The following is a 27,148-nucleotide window of genomic DNA, read 5'->3' as shown; positions in this document are numbered from 1 at the left end:
GTGCCAGCTGCAGGGCTAGCTCACCTACACGGTCACTCAAGGCCTACTGTTTTGAGGTCTGCTGAGTTGAATACCTCCACTGTAACCATATATACCCAGCAAAGCACACTGATGACAAAGGGCTCTCTTTCCATCACCCTGACTACATCCTGCTTCTTTTCACATAGCACCAGAGATGGAATTCCAACATCAGCTCCCCAGTTGGCAGGTGCCATTTGCTGTAGGCCAGCCTGCCAATATGCCCCAGCAGTCTTAGCATTGAATATGACTGAAAAGTGCAAATGCAAAGGAGAGTAACATTCCAGGATTCAGACAATCCTGACTGCCTGCCTGTGTTTGTCCACACTATTTAAAACAGATTTCTTCTTCCTGAGTCTTTTCTATTACAATTTGCCAACTGCCTCTGTGTTTGATCTGTGGTTTATTTATACCCTCGTCCCCTTTCTTTATGCAATGATAGGATTAGACACATCTGAAAAATTCAGTTGTCTTATTCTCCCTCCTTTCATGTCTATCCCAATTCAATCCTCTTTCAGTTTTCCTCTCCTCTCCAGCAATTCCTTAGTAGTATAAATCATCTGTCTCTGATCTCGATAGATTTTATTGGGTCACAACATCATCTTTGATTCTCCAACAGGTTCTTTACATTAGTTTTCTAAGGTATGAAGTAGCAATGCCTATCTACATACTTTCCAAATCTTGTTTAATGTCACACAGTGCAGTTGCAGCACTGATAAAAAGCGGATTAAGAGAAAGTCATTATTGTTTGACTGGTGCTTTAAATTGTTACTTTTAGGCAGGGTTTCAGCTGTCTACCAGAGAAGTATGTTCTTATACTATACTCAATTATGAGTAAAAATAATTCTGAAACGTACAACAAAAGAGTGTTTCATACCATTGCTAGTCTTTTCAGAATAAAATAGAAAAAAACTAAACTAAAATAATAAAATATTAAAGATCTGATTGAGTCATAAAAATCAGAGATGGGAAAAGTCAATTAGATTTACTTACCCACTTCCCATGATTTTTCCTCAAGAATATTTTCTGTCTGTCTGAAGTAGATAAGACCAAACTACTCTGTAAATGGTAAAACATTCTATTATTACATATTATTCTTAAAACATTAAGTAATAACTATTGAAAATTGTGATATAGTATTTTCAATTTAAACTGGAAGTCAGGAACTTCAGAATTCAGCCTGGATCCAATGCCCTTGCAGCCAATAGGAGACTTTTCACTGACTCCACTGAGAATTGCATCAGGCCTATAAAACTTAGGCCCCAATCCTGCAAAGACCTACTTGTGAATGGGACTGCTCAGGTGCGTGAATAAATGTGCACCAAGTGGGGTCTTGAACTGCATCTCTTTTTTTGCCAATTTGTCAGAGGTCTCCAAGGCTCAAGTTCAAAGATTTTGCTGTTTCTAGAAAGATCATCATAAATAAAGGATCTTTAAAGCCTGATTTGGTCAGACATTAATTCATTAGGCCTTCAGGGATTTGGGTAGAATTCTCTGAGCTGAATTGAATTAGATCTTAGATGGTCACACATTCCATGGCTGTTGCTTCAATTGTACTTTTTAAAATGCTCCTTCAATATAAAGTGATTAAAACTTCTTTGTCAATACCTTTACAACCACAGTAATGTTCTATGAATATCATTTAAAATGGTTCATATTTCAGGTATCCATTTCCACCCTCTTCTTTATACAGTGACTAAGACACGGCCCACGTGAAGGTTCATTTTAAGGGAGAGCAAGAGAGAGAAACTGCTTTGATACTCACCTCAAAAATTATGGTGTACTGCTATATATACAAATTTGTTAATTGTGGAAGAGGTTTGTTATTTGGGAGAGGGGAAAGTAATGATATTTGTAATGTCTCAAATCTTTGGCTATTATTCTGCTAAAAAACTCCAAGCTATTAAGAGAAACCAATGCTCCCGTAGTGGCTCCATGCTGCACCTTCACCACATGGAGATTATCTTCCATGCAATAACATTATGAACTTAAAGCCCATTAAAAGCATCCCTGTAAGATCATAGGAAATCCTAAGCTTTTAAGAAGAGCTGGAGGGGGAAGGATGTCATGTAATTTTATTTGACATCTTAAGGACAGTTACTTTCCTATTAAAACAAACAACAGCATGATGCTTAATCAGATGCTTTATGTATTAACTGCCTACGTTTTCAAGCATGGAGCTGGCATTTGGCTGGGTAACTTGTCTAGACTTTAATGGGAACAGTATAGACATTGATGGGAACAATGCCAAAATACTCTTTGTAAACTTAGGAGTTAAGTGTTCGTGATTATGAAATAGCATGTGGTAAAAGGTGCAATTAAGTTTAAATTATTTACCATTAATTTTACTTCGGTATGGCACCCACCATTCAGTGAGCGTGCATAAAAGACTGAAGTTTGCTGTGGGTGGTCTTGAAAGTGGCTTTATTGATAGACTGAAAAGAATGGCCATGCTTCTATGTTGGAGTTTTAAAGACAAACTCATTAAGAGAAGTAGTACAGCTGTAAACTAGCACACGCATTAGCAAAGGCTGTTCAGCAACCTGAACTCCTCATTTCAAATCCTTACTATATTAAGAGTTCCATGTGCAGGGGCCAGGTTTGCCCGTCGGCCACAGGAGTGGGTTTTGATCACAGATGGCAAACCTGCGCCGTTGTGAAATAGGATTTCTTTTTGCAGTCAGGCTTCTGGTTTTGGCTCAACTCTGATGTGAAGGTCCCCTCGTCTCCTCTTTTTTTTTTTGATATGGCAAACTAAGGTGCGTTGGATTTTTCAGCGGAAGCCTGGCAAGGTGTTTATTGTGTGAATTTTACATAATGTGACTCCTAGCATGTGTGCATGGGTCTGTATGTGCATTTTACCACAGATGACCAGCAAGCGTAGCAAAATGGAAACAGGGGATGAGAGTCAGTCCATTTGATAAGTATTAGAACTACTATTGGGCTTTAGTGCTGGGGATAGGAGCCTGAGGGGACATACACAGAAAGTAGAAGCAAGATGCAGAATTTGCATTGTACAGTATATTTAAAAAAAATAAAAATAAAGCTGCCCTAGAGGAGAATACTGGGCACTAACACCACTAGGACAAATCCTTTAACTCAGGCTACGCTCCCACAGAAGGAAACTGAGTTTTTTGTCTGAAAATAAAATCAGAGTACAAACTGTTTAAGGACTTTAGGACTCGATACATTGTTAGATGGTATACGCGCACAATGACAACAGTAGCACACTACTCATTTGGCCCAGGAACATGGTACAGAAGTCAACCAGTTTCATATCAGGAAAGGAAGAGGCCAATATAAAGTTAATTTCTCATTTAAATAATGTGCGTGTCCTTGTATTATAAGGTGATCAAGAATGGCATTTGAAAACCATGGAACTTAACAAGATAGCTCTAGTGAGAGCACTCTTTTCTACCTAGGCAGAGACAAGCTTATTAACTGAATTACAAGTCTACAGTGGAGAACTGGCTTGGAAAGTTCAATACAGACAATACTGAGTTCACATTCTGCTAAAGGTAAGACTGCAGAAGTAAGAGCAGAGGGGGAACAGAATTCACTGAAACAACAGGGAAAAAAAGAGGCAGACGCAGTGATAGGAAAGAGAAAAACACCTAATGAAAAAATCCAGTGCGTAGGGAACTGGTTTCTGCCAGTTTAGCTTTTGGGGTTTCATTTAACCTCAGCACAGAGCACTGTTTCCTCTTTAGTTAGAGAATATTTCAGGCCTGATCCTGTTTTCACTAATATCACAGAGGTGTTTGTTTTGTCAACCCGAGCATTTAAAAAAAAAAAAAAAAATCACAAAATTGGCTTAAAATCCTGAGTTATTAAAAAAAATAGATGGTTGGATTCTTTTTATTTGCCTTTTCATGTTTGAGCCTTTAGAGTTTTCCAGCTTTTCTCTGCAACCTTGAGGGTCAGAAACTTACTTTTGTTTACAAATGAAACTTGAGATTCCCACGTTATCACAGGACTCCTGGAGATGGTGCTTTAAGGAAAAAGATAAAGCCTGATAAAATCCAAAGATTTGACAAAAGTGGCAGGGAGCCCTGATCCCCAAAGTCCTTAAGCATGTGACTAAGTTTACTCACATGTGTATTTCCATTTAGGTCAATAGCACAACTAATCTGAGTAAAGTGCCCATGTACTTAATTTTTTGCACCATTTGGGCCTAAATACCTCGCAGACATATAAGGCTAGGTCTACATTACACTTGATGTTGGAATAACATATGTTGCTCAGGGGGGGAATAAATCACCCCCCCCCCAGGAGTGGCATAAGTTACACAGACATAAGTGCCGGTGTGGTCTGCGCTATGTCAGCGGGAGAGCTTCTCCCGCTGACATAGCTACTGCTGCTGGCGGGGGCAGGAGAAGTTAAGCCGACGGGAGAACTCTTCTCCGTCAGCTTAGAGTGGCTACATTAAAGAGCTTACAGTGGCACAGCTGAGCTGCTGTAAACTCTCTAGTGTAGCCGTGCCCTAAGATAAAGGAAAGAGATATACCTCCTGTTGCAACAGCAGCAGTATCAAGCCCTTTAAAAATAATTTGTCCTTGAAACACACTATGAGTTTAAACAACTGGACAAGAAACTTCACAGGATCAATAGTTTTGCAAGCTCTGCAAATCAACAAACGGTTGTGCATTTAGCCTGTGGTTTTGCAAAGTTTGCTTTCACACATCCTTGCTTAAGTGATTTTTTTTAAAATCAATAACCTATATTTAACTATTATGTTAAATGATATCTAACATTCTGTCTATTTTACATGTCAATAAAAAACTTTCAAATGGATTGCAAATCAAAAGAAATTTAATATATTAGTAGAATGGCTGCATCTATTTTTATACAATAGCACATATACTGTAGCACTTTTAATGCCTTATTTTATTAAATGTTCTTTATATAAGCTATTTTTAATTTAGAATTAAGCTTTCTATTGAATACATTTTATTATAAACAGTGAAAATGGAAAGCTTCAGAAACTTAAAGACTGTGAAAGCCCTTTGTAACATGTAGACATCAGACATACTGGGTTGGGGAAAAAATCCCTTTCTAAATATTCTGACAGTTATGCAGGGTTACACAGTGGAAGTACTTTAATGATTGTTTATAATTCTTCCACAGTTCCCAGAATTGCACTGACTGTTATGCTAGCTGGAGTGCTAGCTGAATTTAAAATAACTCTTTGCTCTTCTAGGGTTCAATCTGCAAGAAGCTGAGCACTCTACATGTATGCACATGTATGTATTAAAATTAAGCATGTACATAAGACATTTGCTAGATTGGCAGGATTATGTCAATAAGTGACTTTCACATATGCATATATACCAAAGCACTTTAGAAGACGAAGGTAAGTATCATTGTCTGAATTTTACAGATGGAAAAATGGAGATCTAAATGATTTGCCGAAGATCACACAACAGGTCAATGGCAGAGCCAGAAACAGAACTGAAATCTCTTGAGTTCCAGTCCAGTGGCCTATCCACAGGACCATGCTTTAGTTTATCATTTGAATGAAAAAAACCTTTCAGTAAGATCATCTTTGACTGTCCCCTGCTCCCTACACTTCAGGAATGCGACCAAATCTTGCAACTTCTCTACACCATATTGAAAATTGTCTTTGTTTTTGCCTTATCCATGCCCAGATGTTCTCTCTCCATAACTACATTAACCCCTTCCTCTCCAGTACCCCTGATTGCTTTCCTTTGGTCCCTCCAAAATGCAGCTAAAATGATCTCTTCTCTGTCATTCAGATCACATCACTCCCCCCCACCCTTGAATCCTGGGCTCCTCCTTGCTTCCCAGATCACATTTGCACTTCTCATCCTTGCCTTCAAAGCCTGGCAGAACTGCTCCAGCTTCCATCCATACCTCGCTTCTGACAACATCCCTGCTTATGCCCTTCTCATCCCATTCATCTCTCACATCCCCCTTTGTGCCTCCTTTCCATACTACTTCTAGGCACGGAACGATCTTCTGATCTCAGTACAGCCAGGCCCCAACCTCTCGTCATTTGAGTCTCTCCTAAAAGACTTGTTGGCTTGATGCCTCATGGAAGAAACAAACACTTTCCCAACACTAGCTTCATATCAGAAAAAAAGACCGTGACAATCAGAATAACCAGGGTATCTTGTCTTCTCTGTGTCTTTTCAGCCGTAAACTTCCTGCGGTTGAGAATGTCCTCATGGGTCTCCAACACTGTGCCAGCACATTTTTGTTGCTTACCCTACGTAATAGCTTATGAGCGCTCAGATTTTAATATGACAGAGCAATATGATTTTAGTGATTAATGTCACAAAATAATTAACTATTTCTGCTACAAACCTTTGAATCCAATCATGCTCCTTTCATTACTTGATGTAAGCGGACTGTTGCCCCCTTACTAACATTCAGTGGCGGTGTTTTGGTTGGCTAGCTCCCAGTATTAAAAGGGGGGAAGGGTCGATGGGGAATCAGGACCCTGAGACTGACAGCCCCCAGGAATAATGGGGAGAGGCCAATGCTCCAGGTCAGTCTGAATGACAGGGCGGGCAGGCTAATCAGAGAGTCAGGAGGCCAGGGAGGTCCCGCCCTCTGTGTGAGCTGGATTTGCCTGGGTCAGACAGAGTGGGGCCGAGTTAAGGGGAAAGCAGGGGCCCAAGCTAAGCTGGGGAGCAGAGCTGTGCCAGATTCAGAGGGACCAGAAAAGCAGCCCAGGGAGAGCAGCCCCAAAGCCAGAGGCACAGCTCAGAGAGAGCAGACTTGTCTTGGCAGGAGAGCTGCAGCAACCAGAGGCAGAGGGGCCAAAGAAGCAGCCCAGGGAGCTGGAGGCAGAGCAGCAGCAGCGCTGAGACAGAGTGGTGCAGCTTAGGCTGGAGCAGTCCGGAGCTGGGGAGAGCGAGGGGGACCCTGGGCAGCGGGCCCAGCACAGGGAGACGCCTCAGCCAAGAGGCTCTGCAGGCCAGGCTTGGATCGTAACCCCAACAGGGTGGGGGCGACACTAGGAAGAAGGGTCCTACCACTTAGAGCCTGAGAGCGTGTGGCCACCACCAGAGCAAGCGTCCAACCCACAGCATCCCTGCAGCACAGCCAGGGCCTGAGAAGGCGGCCTGGGACTTACAAGGAACAGACTGTGAACTGCCCTGACGTTCCAGGGACACTGTTTGTGAAGTTCCCTGCCACAGAGCGGATTGATGGGTTTCCTTTAACCTTTCCCATTTTTCCTTATTCTTTTTAAAATTAATCGTTGATGAAATAACTTGCATTTGCTTTAAATTGTATGTAATGGTCAGTGGGTCAGAGAAGTGCCCAGTGCAGACAGAGTACCCCGGAGTGGGGACACCCTAGCCCCGTCCTAGGTGACCACAGCAGGGTTGGGGGTCGAGCCCCCCAGGAATCCTGGGCCCAGCCTTGTTGGGGTTATGAGGACTCTGCCAGACAGGAGAGTGGAAGGGGAGTCCTCAAGGGCAGGGAGGCCACTGGGTAAAGGAAGTGGGAGCGAGGACTCAGATCCTTTCGCTAGCCCACTTCACCGGGGTAGTACAGAAGCCAGGAAAGTTCCCCACAGTAGCGGGACTATTCCCCTGCTTACATTGATATTGCATATTTGTAGAGATTGTCAAACTTGCATTTTACTTAAGAGGGCGAAGCTTTATCATTTGAGATTTCTGCCCTCCCCTTGAGAATGTGGGCTGTGTGCAGTTGGAGTGGTGAAATACAAATGTGAGCTGAAATCCACTGCTCCACATAAATTCAGATCCCATGGCCCTTTATCCATAGCAGCCCTCTGTTGTGATAACCCAGTGGAACCGTACACATACTGAATTGCTCTACCAAAACACTCAGAACCTGGCAGGATCTGTCCCTTGCATAGTGAAGGCAAAAAGGTCACCATTATTACTGCCTTAAGATAGCAGTAAAAATTCTTCATTTGAAACAGAAAATACATCTTTAGCCCTGGGCTTTTGTGGGTAAATAAACTTGAGACCCACTATGGTATTAACTGGTCTTTTTAGTAATACCTCTAGCGTAATTTTATGTCTGGCACTCAGACTTCCTGTCGAAAGAGATGTTATAAAGCAAAAAAAAAGACAGTAAAAACAATATTGATTAAATTGCAGGAGCAGTGAACTGTGAAACATGTATTTTCCCATAGGTTTTTGTTACCGACTAACTATAGAGCCATTAGCGTGAATGTGCTTTTCCTAATGCTTTAGCAGAACAGATATCTGAATGACAATGTTCTTCCACCAGGTTTATACTGCCCTATAAGTGCAATGAATGAAGCAATTTTACTAGACTTCACAGAACAGAAGTCTCATTAATTTGGGAGCCTCAAAAAGTTCCTTCTACATTACCAATTCCTTTTCCAAAATAAATCAATTTTTTTAATCAGAAAATTCTATTTTAAACATTTTTCATTTTTTTTTAAGTTGTGAAAGTAATTTAATAAGAAATTGTGTGGCTTTGACTGTACACTCATTCTTTCCTGTGGGTTTTAATCAGTGATAGAGCAATAAAATAGGACCAATATAAACTTACAGTAGGCTTCTGCATTTTTTCATGTTCTGTATGTGCCATTTATGAGCACATTTTGTTTTGTGTTTAGTTGACAATAGCGTAACAGCAGCTCTAGAATGGAAGCATGCCTGGGCTTAAATAGAGGCTCTTTAAACGTGGAAAGCAGATTAAAACTTCAGTAAACATTATAAAGAACCAAAGAAAGCTTGGAGACAGGGACTGTAAATGTCCAGGCAAAACAAAAACGATATAGCACTGAAAGGGAATAAAAAAATCTTTTTCAACATGGAAATTTGTTAGTGCACAAAAAATCCTTCCCATTCAGGTTGCACAAGAACTCCCACTCAGCATACCCACACGTGGAGGGAGAACAAAAAACAAACAACTGAGCTATAAATTGAGATAATAGAAATCTGAGGTGGTGGGGAATCCACATACTGAGCAATGACACACCTAGCAGAGTTTGCTGTAACCTCCAGAATGATCTAGGGCCCAATCCTACAAATGCTTATGCACGCATATAAATTTATACATGTGAATAATCCAGAGTGCAGGACTTCCCCACTAAGACTTCGCTGCACTCCACCCACACAGAGCCCAAATATTCAGAGAGAGAGAGAGGGTAATATCTCGGTTTAACGGCAGACTGGCACTGCTGTTCGTGATACCAGAGACCTATTATTATACTTAATGAATTTATGCTCCGTTTACATCCATAGATCTCAATATGCTTTACAAAGGTAGAGAAGTACCATTGTCCCCCACTTTACAGATAAGGAAACTGAGGCACAGAGAGATGACACGAATTTCCCAGCATCACTCAATGAATTAGTGCCAGAGTCAAGAGGAGAAGTTCGGTCCCCTGAGCTGATCCGCTAGTGCACCACACTGTCCGCAGGTTCCATTAACATGCTTATTTACCATATTCTGGTGCTCTATTCACTTGAAAGGGCACAGCATTAGGATACAGCTGCAAGTATTAAAGTCACTGTCAATAAGAACTACAGGGAAGCCTGACAGACAGAAGAAAAGAGAGAGTCTGCCACTGCACAGTGCTGTACTTGTGTGGGTTAGCTTGTGGAATTTGATAGGTTTTTCTTAGTCCAGTAGGAGTAGTTCAATTTAATTAGCCAATAAATATTGCTGAGTGACCCTACTTGTTTCTTGTCTTATGATCTCTGACATTTTAAGAGTAGAGGAAAATAAAATAAAAATTAAAACTGTCCATAGAAACTCTGCAGATTCGGGGGAGTGGGGAAATCTCTAACTTTTACAGAATTCCCGTCACCTTATTGTCTCAGCCAATAAAGCATTGATCCTGGGGGACAACATGACTTTTAATATCATCAGAATATTATTCACAATTTGTCTATGTTCTTCTGTTTATTTTTTAACCCAGAGTATTTGATAGCTCTCACAGGGAAAAAAATCCCTTTCCCTACTAGAACTCACAAAATGTATCTCTGCCCTTCTTCATTTGTATAAGCTTGTTTGTTAGAGATTTTATTGCAGGACAAAATAAAACATTTTTGTTAAAAAAAAAACACTTACAGATTAAGCTGTTCTGTAACTGCCATAAAACCATTGTTAGGTGCCAGACAGCAATATCAAAGGGGCCATTCAGGATACAGTCAAGTCTAGTTTGTTAGCACACAATTCTTTTGATTAAAATGGAAAAAAGGGGGAAAAAAAAGATGTTTCCTTCAGTTTTAAAATGTGCTTCATGCTGAGAACAGTGTAGTCATGACACATAATATTCTGCTGTATATCTGGATAATGCCTTGCCACAGTGCTTCATAAGTGATTCCCACACATCAGAGAACCGCAGTCACCTCTACGGTGGAGGCCACCAACCAAGTGGACAAGTGAAATACAACATGCCACTCATCAGTCACAGGGTACTGGGGCAAACTCTTAGAAAAACTGGACCATTAATAGCAATTCAGAATAAAGGGCCTTACGTTTTAAAGTTCTTATCCAAAATATCTTATGATGAAATGATAGCTGTGGAATGGAAGCTTTTTTCAGTAGCTTTGAATTTAGATCTTTCCCCCTTCAGGTTGCCTTTCAGACCATCTTGGAAAGGAAAGGATTTTGCATGTCCAAACATCTGCCTATAGCAGGCTGTATGAAATACATAAAGAATGTCCTGAACACAAATGCAATAGGGCTTCCCTCAACCAAAGTCCAAAGCAAAAGGTATAGAGTATGAATCTCGTTTCAGCTAAGTACCTGACTGGAAGGAGAACCCTCTCCCCTACCTAACCATCTTCCTAGAGATCCTACTCTTTGATTTAGCTTTCCCATAACAATCCACCTAATCACAGCAGTATCCCTATACCTGCAAAAAATAAACCAATCATCACTAAGCTTGTTCCGAGTGGCAAGGCTGAGAGCGTCAGATACTTATGTGTTTATTTCATATGAAAAGAGCTGAGGTACCACAATGCTCTATCAATTGAGACCTCTCCTTGACTCTCCCTGTCAGTTCTTAGTAAGCGAGGGAGCATAGTTAGCTTACATTTATAACATCTTCCACCTCAAAAGGCTGCCAACGTTCTTTGCATACTTTGGACAGATCCTTCACAGTACTGAGCACTCAGTGGGAATTGAGAGCTCTCTGGACCTTGGAGAATCAGACCTATTCACTGATACTCAGACTACACATGGGGTTCACTTTATTTACCACTGAAATTAAATCCTCCGTGAGGAGAAGAAACACAAAAATGGCACCCGTAGTTTTTATTCTCCAATCTCAAATGGAGAAACAGACATTTAGAAAAAATACTATTTGCTAGTGATTAGCATATGTTTCCCGATAACCTCCATTGCCCACTCCACTCACCCAAGGTATGAAACCAACTAGGAAAACTTTCAAAACTCCAGGTTCAATATTCAAGCTGCTACATAATTTGAAATGTTTTTCTTATATGGCTGACACTCAAATAGGAAAATTTATGACTGTACAAAGGAAAAAATACAATTCTGAAAGCCCACAAGTGACAAGGCGGCTAAGAAACCCAATGAGTACAAAAAGAAAAATGATCAACAACCCTCAGACCAATGAAATTAGGCTCAGCTGGCTTTTTATATATGATTTTTGAAAGCACAACTAGAAAGTCAAATCCAATATATTACAGGAATATATGATTGTATAATATGAGATACAGAAAATTACAAGACTGAAATTTTATAATTCCCTTAATGTTTTGTCTCTCACAAGTTATGGGTCAGTCTATGACTCAAGACATTGGTATATGTTCTCTTTTTGTTATAGTGGTACATTTGCTTTGCTGGCGTTGGAAGTGCTGACACAACCTATTCTACAGTTCATAATTTGGTCATAAAAAATTTGCTCCAGGCTGAAACTTGGCATGCAAGGGCTCAATCTTGAAAAAAAGATTTATTTTATTTTATTGTTTGGATTTTTTAAAAAATAGGTTTCTTTGAAGTTTAGGAATGCAAGAACAAAAATCGTTACTGGAATGAGCTGATCTAAATAGATATTACACACAAAACGCTATGTTAAAAGAACATTAAGGTTGAAATGTCAATCACTCAAAATTTAGGAAATGCCCATGCAACCTTAATTTAGCTCCCTGGTGTGTATGCATTGTGATACACTATTTAACTACAGGATAGCACATTAATGTTTCCAGAGGGTTCTGTACCTCATTCAGTGCAAGCCTCTACAAAACATGTATGAACTGTGATTTCCTCCCTCCCGCCCCTCAGGGGCTTATAATTTGGCCAGATTTGGGTGGATTTTCTTGGAAATGTTGAAAGGTACATCCCTGACACAAGGGAAGCCCCTGTGCAGAGTTTCAAATTCCTGCACGCAGTGCCTAGAGGGGAAGAAAATTCTCAGTGAAATGGATGTAAGCACTAACATTGGCAAAACAATGTACTTTCCCCTTAACTTCCTTCTCCACAATGGCTGAACCATTTTAGCTAAAACTTCCAGACCAAGGCAGACACCCAGCATAGAAAATTTGAGCCTGAACTCTTCAAGTAGGGGACAGTCACAATGAATGGAAAACAGTGTTTTATAGTAGACAGTGTTAGGCAACCTTAATATAAGCATTGCTGCCAGGACTACTTATAATACATGGATATATATGTACAGGCACACATGCTATTACAAAGCCATTTTAAATTTAAAGTATAAAATTTAACCCAAGCCCATAACATATTAAAATGCTGGAGAGAGTCTGAAATCACAGGAAATCAGAATGAGTTATATTTACAAATTCTTTCATCCCACAGGATCTTGTGGTATCTAAAGCAGTGTAGACCCCAGTCCTGCAATTGGGTCCACACAGGATAGATGTGAGTGCAGGAACCAGTCGCCTACAAAGACCCATTAGTAGGATTGTTGTAACCTAGACTGCAGGAAACACTGGAATCTCATCATTCACACCTAAAAAGTAACCCATCATTCACAAGTTCACAGCAAGTGACAACACCCTAAATACATTGGAAGCCAGGAAGAATTTAGGGGAATAATTGCCCATGCTGGAATTTGGCCAGGATGCTGGGATCATTACCTCTACTTTTAGGTACTGATTCTGTCTTAGATCTACAAGCATGGGCCCATTCAGTTCACTACAGGGCAGGGATTGCCTGTGTTTCTTTTATACCACTAAGCATATTGTTGATGCTTAAAATGAAATAAAATATTAAATAACAATAACATTATTAATAAAAATGACAGTTTTGTACATTTTCAGTACTTGCTTTGAATTTATTCTATTGTCATCTCTCTCTACTGTTTATATGGAATTTGTAAGGGATGGTTTAAAAACTGTAATCTCTGTTCATACATACTAGATTTTGCATGTACGGTTGTTTGTACCTCAGTTTTCAGCGTACCATCACTTGTGCCAAACCCATTTTCATGGGCATATAGACGGTAAACAGAACGCAGAAAAAAAAGGAGTATAAAAGACTGCACATGCTGAAACTGAAGCTATACTGAGGCCCCTTTGAAAATCTGGCTGTTTATGTCTTTCTTAGATGGACTTCGTTTGTACAGTCCTTGTTCTCAGGAAGCCACAAACTCATTATAAAAGTTAAAATATTATACAATAAATCGTGTTGGTGTGCTGAACTAGTCTGATTTCTCCCATCCAGACCCTCAGCAAATGCATTGGAAAAACAGATGTCATCTGTATTTATTTCACACAGGCTTTGTGACTTTGAATAGTTGATTACACATCTGACTGTTTACAATTTAACAAAGCCCCATTCAGTTGCTTTGTTAAAAGGCATGGTTCTTACAAAGAAGAGCAAAAAGCCTCCTTCCTATGGAGAAGACTAATTACTCTCTCTCTCTGACATAGGGCTAGTGTCCAAAGTTAAAAGATCTCAGTTTAAATACTTCATGCTGATAAAGAGAAGAAATGAAACACTGATAAGCTCTGGAAAAGCATTCCGTCACATTCAGGTAAACCAATAACAAAGAATACATTCCATAATTGGTATCAAAATAAAAATGGATTATCCAGGTTTCAGTTTTTCATCATATAGATGAGGAAAGCCCTTCAGTGGGCTGGTAACCTGGTACTCTCTCTCTCTCTCTCTCTCTCTCTTTATTTTTTTTTAAATAGACAGTCTACCTCAATATCAGGGCTACACAGAAGGATTTGTAAGACCTGTATATATGATGCATGGTCACATAAAATCCTTATAATGGAGTCAGCATCAAGCTCTTCTAGAAATTAGGGCCAGACTCTGCTGCCACTGAAGTAAATGGAAAAATTCTCAGTTCCTTCAGTCAGGGAAAGCATCAGGATCTTAGCTGTTTTCTTTTCTTACTGTAGTTGCCATTTTCTCATAATGAGGCCTCAATGTAGGGCTTCTTGAGGGACATAGCAACTATAATTTCTGATTTCAGAGTAACAGCTGTGTTAGTCTGTATTCGCAAAAAGAAAAGGAGTACTTGTGGCACCTTAGAGACTAACCAATTTATTTGAGCATAAGCTTTCGTGAGCTACAGCTCACTGCATCGGATGCATACTGTGGAAAATACAGAAGATGTTTGTTTTTATACACACAAATCATGAAAAAAAAAATGGGTGTTTATCACTACAAAAGGTTTTCTCTCCCCCCACCCCACTCTCCTGCTGGTAATAGCTTATGTAAAGTGATCACTCTCCTTACAATGTGTGTGATAATCAAGGTGGGCCATTTCCAGCACAAATCCGGGGGGGGGGGGGGGGGGGGAGAAAACCTGGATTTGTGCTGGAAATGGCCCACCTTGATTATCACACACATTGTAAGGAGAGTGATCACTTTACATAAGCTATTACCAGCAGGAGAGTGGGGTAGGGGGAGAGAAAACCTTTTGTAGTGATAAACACCCATTTTTTTTTTCATGATTTGTGTGTATAAAAACAAACATCTTCTGTATTTTCCACAGTATGCATCCGATGCAGTGAGCTGTAGCTCACGAAAGCTTATGCTCAAATAAATTGGTTAGTCTCTAAGGTGCCACAAGTACTCCTATAATTTCTGAGTCAGATATTGTACGGTTTTACTTTTTACCTGTTGCTGTGCTGAGCCCAGATTTACATGTAAGTTTTGCTTTCCAGCTTTAAGATGTCACCAGCCTCCTTGGAGGGAGACCATCTGAAAATACATGTACTAAGTATTAGCGAGAAGACTGCAGGGATCAGTTATGCATTGGTGGGGGATGACTTAAGAGGTCTTTCCCCCTCTTTAGCTTTCATGATCTCTATTCGAGTGAAACATATTGATATAATATGTTGGGAATGTAAGTGCTAAAGTATTTTACCTTTTTATTATTCTCATTTTAAACCATATATGCCAGCATTTTGAAACCACTTATTTTTAGAGTTAGTGAATGAACAGGGATAGGCACGGATGTAGGTGGTCTTTAGCAAAAGGATTGGAGAATTTCAGATAGATTTTAATGACAGTGCTGTCTCATATCAGTCCTATTCTTTCCCACCGTGTTTGGGTAGAATAGAGAATCTTAAAAGAGGTTTTTTGGATTACAAACTCAAATTCTAAATGCAACTTTATCATGTTACATTCATCTTTCAGTTTAATAGTTATAAGAAATTAAATGTTTGTCATTGTCTGTTTGCTTAGAATAAGATGAAGAAATCCCATTAAAATAATAAAAAACAACTTTCACAATAACCCAAGTTCCAAGTTGGGTTCAGTTCTCTGTACAGTATGTGCAAGATAATTTGACATGTACTTTTGATGTAGACTTCTGGCAGACATCTCCTGGAAAGACACGTTGAGGGCTTTAAATGGCATCCATATAAAGACTTGATCCCTGCATAGCATAGTCATATCTGAAAAGGGAATGGAAATTCATATTGTTGGCATAATGTTTTGATAAAGGGTTTTATGAAGATGAAAATAAAATTGTTCAAAGGGTGGTGCATAGGCTTGGTGCAAGTGGCTGTGCACAATCAAATGGTATTTAGGGCTTGATTTTCAAAATGTGTACTCTGTAATTGCCTGTGGACTTGCACACGGGACGGATGACTTGATGGATCACATTCAATGAGAGAAACAGGCACGCAAGTGACCAGAGCATGGGTGTCATGTTTAATTATGAGGCATGTGATATAAATTCTGGACTCTGTACTGCTCTCAATCCCTAGCAGATCTCCCACTGATGTCAATGGAAGGATTGAACTGAGATGAAGGAGAGAATACAGCATTTATGTTGTAACTACATTTTAATTATTTCAGTCCCTTATTGTTGCATTCATCACCACTTGGTGAGGCCACTTCTGCTTTTGCCCTCTGTCCCTTCCCCTTCCTCTTTTCTGTCTGTCTCTCTCTCATCCCCTGTCTTTGAGAGCTTCCTCTGCTCATCCCTTTGCATCTCCTTCCTTGCAGCAACTCCCCATTCCCATCTCTTCAATGGCTTCACCGGAATATGTTAACACCGAAGGGTCATCACCGGGTCTTAGAGTTGATAGTCCAATGAGATGAATGAGGAGTGCCGCAGTTCACAGCCTGAAACAATAGCTCACAAAGGTATCTGCAGATTCCAGCAGACATCACTTGAGTTGGTTAACTCTCAGTTCAGATTTGGAAGATTTGCTTCACAACCATGAGGACTACAGACTTCCTTTTAAAAAAGGTGTGAAAAAGAGAGGGGGGCCATATAAATCACTTGCACACATGTTTAACACTCCAGATCTACAAGGTCATTTGCTCACTGAAAATATCTGATTTGCATAAGATGTGACAATTGCACACACATTTTTGCATTTGCATTTGAGCAGCTAGTTTTGAACATTCAGACTTGAACTGCAAGAAAATTTTCCAGAGCATAACTTGATCTGGGGTAACAAGTATTTTTTTTTTAAATAAAACAAAATAAATTAATGCTTGTAAAAATATTGCTTGTTTGTGATTAGGAACAAATGTTGGAGATGTGGTTGTGAGAATTTGGACTCTAGCAGTTCTCTAAACTATGTAACAATTAGTGTTACATTTAGTGACAGGAGTGTGTGCCCATTTCTGTTGAAGGAACCTTCATCAATTTGACTGATATAGTGTTTTGATGGATTTCTAAAGGAACTGAAGCCTTTACATGGATGTGTTTCAGGGATAGATTTTATATACAATTAACAAGATGTGCAATTTTTACAGTGCTAATGGTTGTTGTGTTTACCATATGTATCATTTAAATAATGTTAGACTAAAACTGGCTTGTTACATTGCATTCAAATGGGTTTTTAAAAGTGCATTTCACTCAACAGAGCCTTTGCACAACATTTGCACATAATGACACATCACAAATGCATGGCGGTGATCGAAACACCTGTAAATGGGACTGTGTATCCAGGTGTCAAAGCATAAGAAATACCTTAGAATCATAGAATATCAAGGTTGGAAGGGACCTCAGGAGGTCATCTAGTCCAACCCCCTGCTCAAAGCAGGACCGATCCCCAAGTAATCTCCAACCTTGTTATGCTATATGTTGTGATTTTTTTTTTAATATTCCTCAGGAGAAGTGGCATCTTTTAAAATATGTGCTGCAATACAACCTCCGATATCAGTTTAGATTAAACTACATAGGATTAGATTATGTCACAATGTAAAGTCTCTGGATCTGACCAAATTCTCAAACTCTGATTTGTTTTTTTTGCACTGGGAGACATCTGGTGCAATGCAGTGGGAGATTACCATGCTGCCCAATTAGAGTATCTCTTTCATTTTATGGTGAACAACAAATGCCCAATTCCTTTCTAATGGGTGCTGCTGTCTAGTGGCTAGAATGTAGGCCTGGCTTGACATGAGGTCTTATTTCTAGGGAGATAGGATTAGGGAGGTAAATGGATCAGCAGGCTAGAAACAGAATGTCTCTACTAGCTAAAATAAGGGGGAACAGCCAGGGAACCATTTACAATGGACAGGATAAGCCAAGCCTGGAACATAAATTGAGGTAAAGAGTAAGTTGTGCATAGACAGTGCATGCTGTACAGGCATAGATTCCTACAACGTGACCAAGCCAATCCGAAAGCTTGTGATACAGTGTATAGTAAATGTAACATAATGTGTAAATGTATATAAAGGAAGGGGTTTGCTGTGTAACTCTGAATGTGCAGTATGCCCTGAACCCACCCCCTACGTTTGAGCCTAATCAACTCAAGTGTAGTTTGATTGGATGCCAATAAAGAAACCTCAGTGATAAGTTTGAAGTGGAGCTGAGTTCTTGGGAACCAAGTAAATAAGGTCTTGGAGGTTACTGAGTGGAGAAGGCCTCAAAAGTCAGCCCCAACATACAGCAGGGATCCAGGCAAACCAGGTTTGGTTCTTCAAAGAGATGCATTAAGATCTCCTGTTCATTTATATCTTTAAAAAAAAAAAAAGACTTGTGAATTATGCACGTAGCTATCTGTGTAACAATTTGGATCTTATTACTTACTGTTGCCCTCATTTTCCTTCACCCAATGGCAACTGTTTGTTACACACACTGTGTGTGTCCTGTCTGGAATTAGACTGTAAACGCTTCACGACAAGAACTCATTGTATGTTTGTACAGTGCCTTTTACAATAAGTCCACAATCCTAGTGGGAGCCGCTTAGTACTAAAACAAATAATAAATAAAACTTTCCCAACTCTACTGCTGCTTTGCTACATGAACTGAAGCATGACACCCAACACCCAGGTTCTCACCTTAAATGAGTCCGACAAGATGGTGTAATAGGAAACAGGGTGCTCATAACCTTTCCCCTCCCTCACAGGCAGCCATAATTAGTTTCCATGGAGTTGGGGAGTCATAGTGGAGCCTGATTGTACTGTGGGCTTCACTAGCAACCAAAGTTGCCCGAGAGATAGTATTTGTTGAAGAGGTGTAACTCCCTGTGCTCCCCCACACTAAGGCATGTACATCTATGAAAGGCATAACCTCCCCACACTAAGGCATGTACATCTATGAAAGGCATAACCTCTCCTGGCACCAGAACTCCAGCCCTGTTCCTCCTCCCCTTTCCTATTGTGGCTCTAGCTTGGGAGGGGCTTTATTCAGCCCTTAATGTAGTTCTGTTTGCAAAGTCTGCACAATTTTGTTTTAACAAACAAAACAAAAGCCCAAAGCCCTAGGAAACCAGCAGTCTTAAGCAACCCCATAACAACAAATCAAAGCACATACATGATCGGAGGGAAAATTTAAGGAGAAATACTTTGCAGTTCAACATTCCATGAGCTTACTAATTAGTAAGTAAAAATTACAGGAATTCTGAAAAATACCCCAGATGAACCCCTTTTCAATTTTTTATTACAAGTGCCTTTTCTGAAGTGATTAAAAATGAGGCTGCATTTAGAGAGTGTACAGCGTAGTTTTATGGCACAGACAGATAAAAAGGCATACATTACATACATATCATGAAGCAGCATCATATGAAGGAAGTGCTAAACTAAAAAGATCAAAACGAAGAAGTGCAGCTGGTTTACCACATTGTATCAAGCACAAACATACATATTATGGAGATTCAATTAGTGCTAAGAGGCTAGAGCAAATTCAAGACTCAACATTTAATTACCTTTCGGCTATGCCAGTTGTTAAACTGTTAGCAGCATGTGTAGAGGAGTATAGAGCAGATGCCCACCTAAGAGTGGCACACACACCAACAGGGCTGCATGCCACAAACACAGCAAAAGATTCAGGAGTGGGTGTTTCCTCTAAGTACCTCACACATAAAACTGTTGCTACAAGGTATGCACCTGCCTTGGAACAAGCCACTACTGGGAATATGTGGGGTAGGCAGAAGGACAAATTGTATTAGCTGGATGGTCCACAGGAAGATTGGAGTGAAAGCTACCTTAAGGGAGGGAGACAAATGATTAAAAAGAGCCAGTCTTAAAACCTTCAGTACCGAACAAACCAGAAATCTAATACACTGTTCTAGTGAGACTAGGTTAAAATGTGTATGTTAAAAGAACCAAAGGTTGCAAAGACAAGCACTCAGAGGTTAAGAAATGCCAGAATTAAGGCTGTCCATGCAACCTTAATCCAGCTCCCTTGTGCATATGAATCATGATACAGTTTTAAAATTTACTATCACATATGATTTTTCCACAGGAACTCTGCCTCATTCTGTGCAAAGTCCAGACCTTATCCCCTCTGCATTTCAGTCCAGAATATTTCCTCTCTCTCCTCGTTGGCTGTATGGGCACTGAGAACAGGGGAGATTCTGGTGCTCAGTGCCACAGAGGCCAGCAGCAGCATGTCCTGTACAAGTAGAATTTTCTGAGAATTTAGCTGCCAAATAAATATATACTGAGCTATTCCTAAAGTTTATAACTTGGCTGAATTTGGGTAGATAATCACAGGAACAGCAAAAGGCACATCCCTGACACCCAGGCAATTCTCCTGCCAAATTTCAGGTCCTAGGTTCAAAGTATGAACGCTGGAGCTACTCAACAAAGTTGTTAAGATTTTGTTGTTTTTCCAAGATGGACAAAAACATCTTTCCCCTTAATAATCCTTGAGAAACAGCTGAACCCCTTTTTTTGCTGAAATTCTCTCCACCCCCCTCCCAAATTCTCCATCCAAGAATATTAAAGGAACTGGCACATGAAATTGTAAGCCCAATAGCAAGGATTATTAAGGATTCTGTTAACTAGAGAATTGCTAATATAGTACCTATTTTTAAGAAAGGGAAAAAAATGATCCAGGAAACTATAGGCCCATTAGTTTGATCTCAATTATATGCAAGGTCTTGGAACAAATTTTGAAAGAGAAAATAGTTAACGACAGATGTAAACGGTAATTGGGATAAAATACAACATGGTTTTACAACAGGTAGGCCATGCCAGACCAACCTGATCTCCTTCTTTGAGAAGATAACTGACTTTTTAGACAAAGGAAATGCAGAATCCACCTGGATTTCACGAAGGCATCTGATAGAGTTCCACATGGGAAATTATTAGTTAAACTGGAGAAGATGGGTTTTAATATAAGAACTGAAAAGTGGATAAGGAACTGGTTAATGGGGAAATTACAATGGGTCATACCGAAAGGCACACTGATAGGCTGGAGAGAGATTTATCAATGGAGTCCCTTAGGGATTGGTCTTGGGACCAATCTTATTTAACAATTTGTATTAATGACATTGGCACAAAAAGTGCTAATAAAATTTGCCGATGACACAAGGTGGGAGGTATTGCCAATACAGAGGAGGACCAGAATATCATACAAGATGACATGAATGAGCTTGAAAACTGGAGCAATAGAAATAGGATGAAACTTAATAGTGCAAAGTCATGCACTTAGGGACTAACAAGAATTTTTCCTGTAAGCATGTGACTTATCACTTGGGAGCAACAGAAGAGGAGAAAGACCTGGGTGTATTGGTTGATCACAGGATGACTGTGAGCTGCTAGTGTTATGTGGTCATTAAAAAAAGCTAATGCAGTCCTAGGATGCATCAGGTGAGGTACTTCCAGGAGAGACAGGGAAGTGTTAGTACCATCATACAACGCATCAGTGAGACCTCATCTGGAATACAGTATGCAATTCTGGTCTCCGATCTTTAAGAAAGAAGAATTCAAACTGGAACAGGTGCATAGAAGAGCTACTAGGATGCTCAGAGGGAAACCTACCTCACAAGACTCAAAGAGCTTGGCTTGTTTACCCTAACCAAAAGAAGGCTGAGGGGAGATATGATTGGGTTAAATAAATACAGGGAGGGAGAGGAGTTAAAGTAACCACCAATGTGGACACAAGAATAAATGGATATAAACTGGCCATCAACAAGTTTAGGCTTGAAATTAGATGAAGGTTTCTAACCATCAGAAGAGTGAAGTTCTGGAACAGCCTTCCAAGGGAAGCAGAGGGGGCAAAAAATGTAACTGGCTTCAAGACTGAGCTTGAAAGGGGATGGTATGATGAGACTGCCTACAATGGCATGTAGCCGATCTATGACTGCTAACAGCAAATATCTCTAATGGCCAGTGATGGGATACTAGATGGGGAAGGCTCTGAGTTACTGCAGAGAATTCTTCTCCAGGTGTCTGGCTGCTGGCTCTTCCCCATCACAAATATGCTGATCAGTTAGATCCTGAGCATGTGGGCAAATGGCAGAGACTCTGGGGGGTTTTCACCTTCCTTTGCAGCATGGGATGTGGGTCATTTGCATATTTAAATTACTGTAAATGGTGGATTCTCTGTAACGTGAAGTCTTTAAATCATGATTTGGGAACTTCAATAACTCAGCCAGAGCTTAGGGGTCTATTGCAAGAGTGGGTAGGTGAGGTTCTGTAGCTTGCAATGTGCAGGAGGTCAGACTAGATGATCATAATGGTCCTTTCTGGCCTTAAAGTCTGAGTCTATGCCCAGCATAGAAAATTGCAGTCTGAACAGTTAGAGTTTGGTAAAGTTCTAAGCAACTGAACACAAGGTCTTATAACGGTAAGTGTCAGTCAACCTTAACTACAGGCAGGGCTACTGCTCTGCCATAATACTTATCACAGGCCGACATTATATTGCAGTGAATAACTGCAGTAGTGCACTGAGGGATATCACACCAGCTTTCTAATTTCTATGCACAAGACTCAGAGTGTGGTGTGTGCACGATGAGAGAGGTAAGAAAGAACTATTACATTGTCTTGTACAAGCCACATGTATATAGAATAGAATAATAGAATATCAGGGTTGGAAGGGACCTCAGGAGGTCATCTAGTCCAACCCCCTGCTCAAAGCAGGACCAATCCCCAACTAAATCATCCCAACCAGGGCTTTGTCAAGCCTGACCTTAAAAACTTCTAAAGAAGGAGATTCCACCACCTCCCTAGGTAACGCATTCCAGTGTTTCACTACCCTCCTAGTGAAAAAGTTTTTCCTAATATCCAACCTAAACCTCCCCCACTGCAACTTGAGACCATTACTCCTCGTTCTGTCATCTGCTACCACTGAGAACAGTCTAGATCATCCTCTTTGGAACCCCCTTTCAGGTAGTTGAAAGCAGCTATCAAATCCCCCCTCATTCTTCTCTTCCGCAGACTAAACAATCCCAGTTCCCTCAGCCTCTCCTCGTAAGTCATGTGTTCCAGTCCCCTAATCATTTTTGTTGCCCTCCCCTGGGCTCTTTCCAATTTTTCCACATCTTTCTTGTAGTGTGGGGCCCAAAACTGGACACAGTACTCCAGATGAGGCCTCACCAATGTCGAATAGAGGGGAACGATCACGTCCCTCGATCTGCTGGCAATGCCCCTACGTATACATCCCCAAATGCCATTGGCCTTCTTGGCAGCAAGGGCACACTGTTGACTCTCATCCAGCTTCTCGTCCACTGTAACCCCTAGGTCCTTTCTGCCTCTAACCATTTGGTCCCTAGTCTGTAGTGGTGCATGGGATTCTTCCCTCCTAAGTGCAGAACTCTGCACTTGTCCTTGTTGAACCCCATCAAATTTCTTTTGGCCCAATCCTCTAATTTGTCTAGGGCCCTCTGTATCCTATCCCTACCCTCCAGCATATCTACCTCTCCTCCCAGTTTAGTGTCATCTAAACTATAATACAGTGGGCACTTGTAGCAAGGCCGAGACTCACCGGTGCAGCGCCTCCCGCTCGTCGTCCTGGGAATTATCTCTCCAGCCTTCAGAGCACCCTCTGCAGGCCAGTGTCCCACTTGCCTCAGGCCCCCATGTCCCTCCTGGACCCTGGTGTCCCTTCCCTCGGGGTTCTGCCCTCTGCAGTCCCCCCACAGTCTCTGGGTCTCCCCACCCCAGGGAAATCTATCTATAACCTCTATCCCCACCTTGCCTCAGCGGCTACTGCCAGTCCTCATCGAGCCCCCGCACACTGGGGCAGACTGCAGTCTCTACCGCTCATCATCAGCGAGGAGGGTTTGGATCTGCTGCCTTTGCCAAACCTTGGGCTGCCCCTCTGCAACCCCAGTACCTGCTTTAGACCTTCAGCAAGGCCTGCAGGCTGGGGGTTTTCCAGCCTGGAGCTCCCCAGCTCCTCTGGCCTTTCCCCAGCCCTGATTCACGCTAGGTACCCTGGTGAGCTCCCAAGCAGCCAGGCCCAGTTCTCTCCACAGCTAGAGAGAGACTTCCTGGCTCACAGCCTTTTATAGGGCCAGCTGTGGCCTGATTGGGGCCTGGCCCCAGCTGTGGCTGCCTTCCCCATCAGCCTAGCCTTTGGCTCACAGCCCCAGCCCTCTCTCAGGGTTTGCTGTAACCCTTTCAGGCCCAGAGGGGGTGTCTACCCCGCTACAGCACTGTAAACATTTACAAGAAATTGTAAACATTTCATTGATAGGTCCTTTCACGCTGTAGCATTTGTAGAATTCCACACACTCACATACACAGAGGACAAACTAACTACGTCAATCACACTGCAAATATTACTGCATTCTCAGCAAGGATAAACATTTGTGAAGTGAACCAACCAGCAGCCATGTGAAGAGCAATTGAACAGTCTCTCAGCTGGTACTGCTATCACATCACCTAACGAGAAGACTAGAAAACAAAAATGGATGCCTTTTATTTTATTTGTAGATGGTTTAATTATTGGATTGATCAGTGATCTTTTTGCCATTGCAATTCAGAACATTGTAATCTTATTTTTGGCTGCTAAGTGCCCTGTGGAGATTTATGGCAATTGATAATAAAAGGGTGGCTTTGTAATTTTGTGGGAAGAAGCTGAAACTTTTTTGTTCCTTCTTGTCAAGTCTTCCAACCCATTGGACTTTGTACTGTAAATGAACCCTAAAGATTAGTTTAAAATAAAACTGAATTTCCCTGAGTGCCCTTTAAAAAAAAGAAAAGAAAAGAAATACGCACCATTTCTTTATACATCTGTACTACAAGGTCACGCAACCATTTCCAACATACTTTCTATTTCTACATAATATTTTTGGCCCATACGTCCCAATGTAGAATCAAGATGGAAACATTCAAATGCAAGTTATTTTCACAATGCTATCAATGCAAAGAATTTGTCTGGCTGCCTGTTTTCCACATTCCAATGTTTCCTGTCTTTGATAGCCCCACTGCTGTGCAGAGCACTGTGTATTTCAGCATTATCTTTTAGCAACTTGACAGGTCCACCTATTTTACTGTGATTATTGTATACCAAATTAGAAGTATAATAGCTCCTTTTTGACATTTCGAATCACAGGGTATGTAGCACCGCATAAGGCCTATGATTTATTATCAATATTTTGATGACACATTACAGCACAATACTTGTGTTGCTAGGAATGTTGCTTCCTTCTCTCGGCACTGCTCAGGAGTGCAGCCAGGCAGTATAGCATCCTGAAGTTACCATCAACATGATCAACAAAAATAGAATTCCGAAGACCTGAATGTAACATCAGAAAACCAGCTGAGAATCACTGCTATAGGGACACAGCAACTTATAGGAGTATAGGCTTTTATAGGACAACTTTCTTCTTGGAGGAAGAGGTGGGCTGAATGTTGGAGGGCTGGATGTTTATTTAGAAATGGGAAGTCCTTTATAGTATTGGATAAATGTATTTTAATATACGTAAAACAGCCAGAGACTAGGATAGACAGCTACAGAGACTCGAAGAAAAGCATAAAATAAAAAATTTACAGTACAAGAGGGAAATATGGTACTATACCATCATGCCACATTTTAAGTTTTTCTTTAAAAATAAACAGGAGACTGTGCCTTATTAAGTAGGAATGGGTTGTTTCATTTACGTGTGTGTGTGTGTGTATGTATGTATAATTTTGTCCCCTGTAAAAGAAACCTTTAATACTTATTTATAGATAACAATTGTCAAATTTGGGAGAAAAAATCCTTAGCTATTTCCTGGACTGTCTTGTTCTTTGGATTGTAACTGATAGTACTATTAGTTATTTTCACATAGGTTAACCGATTTGTTACATCAATGTATTTGCACCAGGCATGCATCTCAGATTTTTCTTGAGCTTTATTTATTTTCTCAATGATTGCATATTCTGAGAAATCAGTAAAAACATTTTTTTTCCTTAAAAGGTATATGTACTTTTCATGACAAAGACTGTTTCCATGAGACAGTTATGAAAGTGTTGATAAGCAGGGTCTGATACTATGTAAGTGTTCAGAGGGGTAGCTATGTTAGTCTGTATCAGTAAAAACAACGAGGAGTCCTTGTGGCACCTTAGAGACTAACAAATTTATTTGGGCATAAACTTCCGTGGGATACAACCCACTTCATCAAATGCACAGAGTGGAAAATACAGTAAGCAGGTATAAATATACAGCACGTGAAAAAATGGGAGTTGCCTTATCAAGTGGGGGGGTCAGTGCTAATGAGGCCAATCCAATCAGGGTGGATGTAGCCAATTCCCAACAGTTGACAAGAGGGGGTGAATATCAACAGACGAAAATCATTTTTTGTAGTGCTAACAAGGCCAATTCAAGCAAAGTGGATGCGGTCCATTCTTAGCAGTTGACAAGAAGGTGTGAGTATCAACAGAGGGAAATTTTTTTTTAAAATGTAAGTCTTGTAACTCTCATTCCCCCATTAACCATCCCCAACCACCTGTTTATAGTTTTGCCTTGATATTTTATGTTAAAATTTGATTGTAAGCTCCTTGGAGCTGGGATCTATCACCATATTTATCTGTGAAGCACCATACACCCCCCGTAGCTGTATAAATAACAAAACAGCTTCATAACGTTATGCAAGACTGTTCAGTAAATGCTGCGCCACACCAGAGCACATAGGGCCAGATTGTCGGCTAATGTAACTCAGATTAGCGCTATTGCCTTCAACTGAGCTACACTGATTTATGCCAGCTGAGGATCTGGCCCAGAAAGCATATATGATCAGCTATGCTATTGCTGGATATGCTAGTCAGAAACGAGAGGCCAACACTTTCAAATTTGGGTACCTGACATCCATATTTAGGCACTGTCAAGGTTCCTTCCCCACTCTGAACTCTAGGGTACAGATGTGGGGACCTGCATGAAAAAGACCCCCTAAGTTTATTCTTACCAGCTCAGGCCAAAACTTCCCCAAGGTACAAACTTTTACCTTTTGTCCTTGAACCTTTATGCTGCCACCACCAAAGTGTCTAACAAAAACAACAGGGGAAGTGCCCATTTGGAAACGTCTCCCCCACAAAATATCCTCCCAAGCACTACACCCCCTTTCCTAGGGAAGGCTTG

The sequence above is a fragment of the Chelonia mydas genome, chromosome 12 (assembly GCF_015237465.2).
Source record: "Chelonia mydas isolate rCheMyd1 chromosome 12, rCheMyd1.pri.v2, whole genome shotgun sequence".
NCBI lineage: Eukaryota > Metazoa > Chordata > Testudines > Cheloniidae > Chelonia > Chelonia mydas.
The sequence above is the reverse complement of the archived record's forward strand: the minus strand, read 5'-3'. Positions refer to the sequence as shown.